The 3,541-nt window shown below is 42.4% G+C and overlaps 1 protein-coding gene and 1 non-coding gene across 2 annotated transcripts in view; both read left to right on the top strand.

Annotated features, from left to right (window-relative positions):
- POLN (DNA polymerase nu) overlaps positions 1-3,541 on the top strand; it is a 157,990-nt gene that overhangs the window by 4,827 nt on the left and 149,622 nt on the right.
- LOC119472765 lies at positions 1,374-1,480 on the top strand. Its single transcript, XR_005201956.1, has one exon. It is a non-coding gene; the product is annotated as a U6 spliceosomal RNA (small nuclear RNA).

Raw genomic sequence — 3,541 nt, 5'->3', positions numbered from 1 at the left:
GACTGCATATACAATGGCAATCTCATAAGATTGTAATGGATCTGAAAAATTCCTGTCTCCTAGTGATAATCGTAGCTGTCCTGTTATTATAGCACAACGCTTTACTTTTTCCCCAAGACAGAGTTTCACTCTTGTCACCCAGGCTGGAGTGCAGTGGCCCGATCCCAGCTCACTGCAACCTCCTGCTCCTAGCTTCGAGGGATTCTCCTGCCTCAGCCTTCTGAGTAGCCAGGATTGTAGGCGCCCATCACCATGCCCGGCTCATTTTTGTGTTTTTAGTAGAGATAGGGTTTCACCATGTTGGCCAGGCTGGTCTTGAACTCCTGACCTCAGGTGATCCACCTGCCTCAGCCTCCCAAAGTACTGAGATTACAAGCATGAGCCACTATGCCCAGGCACGTTACATTTTTACTGTGATGTTGGCATAAACCTGCTGCACTGCCTGGTATATAAAAGTATTGTACTCTGTATATAGTGTATAGCTATGTCATACAGTCAACTTGCACAAACCTAGATGGCATAGCCTACTACACTATACTATGTATAATTGTATATACATAGTATTGTACTTTTACACACCTGGCACATACTATGTATATACATAGTGCCAGGTGTGTATAAGTACAGTACTATGTATATACAATTACGTGTAATACATAGTACTTGATAACAAATGACTGTTACTGGTTTATATATTTACAATACTATATATGCTTTTTGTCATTATTTTAGAGTGTATTCCTACTTATGAAAAAAATAGTTAATTGTAAAACAGCCCCAGGCAGGTCCTCCAGGAGGTATCCAGAAGAAGGTACTGTTATCATAGGAAGTGACAGCTCCATATGTGTTCATTGCCTCTGAAGACCTTCCAGAGGGATAAGATATGGAAGTGAATGACAGTAATACTAATGCTCTTTACCCTGTGTAGGCCTAGGCTAATGTGTGTGTTTGTCTTAGCTTTAAACAAGAAAGTTTAAAAAGTTTTTTTAAAAGTTAAATATCTTAATAATAGAGAAAAGGTTATGGAATCAAGATAAAAAGAAAAAATATTCTTGTTCAGCTATACAGTGTGTTTTGTCTTAAGCTAAATGTTATAAAAGAGTTCAAAAGTTTAAAAAATTTAAAAATGTATAAAGTAAAAAATGTTAAAGTACACTGAGGTTAATTTATTACTGAAAAAAGAAAATCTTTAAAAATAAATGTAGCGTGTCCTAAGTGTATAGTGTTTATGAAGTCTACATAGTGTACAGTAATGCACTAGAGCTTCACATTCACTCTCCACTCACTGACTCACCCAGAGCAACTTCCGCTCCTGCAAGCTCCGTTTATGGTAAGTGCCCTATATAAGTACCATTTAAAAAATCTTTTATACTGTGCTCACTTCAGCAGCACATATACTAAAATTGGAACGACATAGAGAAGATTAGTATGGCCCCTGCGCAAGGATGACACAAAAGTTCATGAAGCGTTCCATATTTTTAAAAAAAAATCTTTTATACTGTATTTTTACCTATATTTAGATACACAAATACTTACCATTGTGTTACAGTTGCCTACAGTGTTCAGTACAGTAGCATGCTGTACAGGTTTGTAGCCTAGGAGCTGTAGGCTAGACCATACAGCCTAGGAGTATAGTAGACTGTACCATCTAGGTTCATGTAAGTTCACGATATGACAGCAGTCCCCAACCTTTTTGGCACCAGGGATTGTTTCATGGAAGACAATTTTTCCATGGGATGGGGTCGGGGGGATGGTTTTGGGATGAAACTGTTCCACCTCAGATCATCAGGCATTAGATTCTAATGAGGAGCTTGCAACCTAGATTCCTTGTAGGGTTCATGCTCCTTTGATAATCTAATGCTGCTGCTGATCTGGCAGAAGGCAGAGCTCAGGTGGTAATGCTTACCCACCTGCTGCTCACGTCTTGCTATGTCGCCTGGTTCCTAATAGACTACAGACAGGTACTAGTCCTCAGCTCAGGGGTCTGTGAGGTTTGCATAACAATGAAATCGCCTAATGATGCATTTTTCAGAACATACCCCCGCATGACTGTAATTCTAGCTTGTGTATATCTGTGCCAACCTGACCCCCTTCGTCAGGTGGCATTGGCTGAGGCATTTTTTGCAACGTATCACATTTCAGCTTCCCCAGGTTCAGTTCTTTTGATCTCCAAGGTCACTCCTCAGTAAACTCTGCTGACAAATCTCAGTCTCAGGGAACCTGATCTGCTGCAGTTGGTGGCAGGAGTGGTCTGAGAAAGTAGACATGTGAGTTTGGAGTTTGGTTTCCCTCAGGTAAGCTGGCACTGATGACCTCATCACAAGTTGTGAGTGGAATACAAATCTGGCTCAAGGTGGATTTGGCTTACCAATGGGAGCAACTGCACCAGCTTGTGGGGGAGACAATGGAACTAAGTGGCCGTGGCTGGGAATAATAGACCCTTTGGAAAAATAATAACAACAAAAAAAAGGCTGGGGGCAATAAGCAATTAAGGCTAAACTTGAAAGCCAGAGGGCTTCCTGGGCAGCCTGTAAAGAGACAGCCTGTAGCCATAGACCCAAGACAGTCCTGCTTAGTCCTGATTACGCCAGAGAAACTTGAATTTTCAGCCCTGGTGGTGTGCTGTTGTTTTGTTTTGGTTTGTTTTGTTTAGTTTTTAAAGACACCTAGGCTGGAGTGCAGTGACTCATTTTAATCTCTGCCTCTGGGGCTCAGGTGATTCTCCAGAGTAGCTGGGACTACAGGCACACACCACCACACCAGGCTAGTGTTTTGTTTTCAATTTTTAGTAGAGATGGAGTTTCGCCATGTTGCCCAGTCTGGTCTTGAATCCCTGGGCTCAAGAAGCTTGTCTTGGCCCACCAAAGTGTTGGGACTATAGGCATGAGCCACCCCTGCCTGGCCAAGATTAAGGTCTTGATCTTAGAAAAGAGGGACCAGACCCTGAGATACAGGATGGGAACCTTTGGATTGGTATATTTAAAACTTGATTGAGACACCACAGGGAGAAAAAAAAAGAACTTCAGGATCAGATCATCTTGGTCAACATGGCAAAAACCTGTAACTGTAAAATATCAGACAGATCTCAGTCCATTTAGAAAGTTTATTTTGCGCAAGTTAAGGACACACCTATGACACAGCCTTAGGATGCCCTGAGACATGTGCCCAAGGTGGTTGGGGGTAGATGGCTTTTTTAAATTTTAGGAAGACATGAGATATCAATATGTGTAAGATGTAACTGATTTGGTTTGGTAAGGCAGGACAACTCGAAGTGGGGACTTCCAGATTACAAGTAGATAAAGAGGGGCCAGGCAGGATGACTCACGCCCGTAATCCCAGCATTTTGGGAGGCCAAACCGAGTGGATCCCCTGAGGTCAGGAGTTCAAGACCAGCCTGGCCAACATGGTGAAACCCTGTCTGTACTAAAAATCAAAAACTAGCCGGGCATGGTGGCAGGTACCTGTAATCCCAGCTACTCAGGAGGCTGATGCAGGAGAATTGCTTGAACTGGGAGGCAGAGGTTGCAGTGAGCCAAGATTG

This window comes from Cebus imitator, unplaced genomic scaffold (assembly GCF_001604975.1).
Source record: "Cebus imitator isolate Cc_AM_T3 unplaced genomic scaffold, Cebus_imitator-1.0 Scaffold117, whole genome shotgun sequence".
In the NCBI taxonomy this organism is placed as follows: domain Eukaryota; kingdom Metazoa; phylum Chordata; class Mammalia; order Primates; family Cebidae; genus Cebus; species Cebus imitator.
Note: the sequence above shows the minus strand (reverse complement) of the source record. Positions and strands in the feature narration are given on the sequence as shown.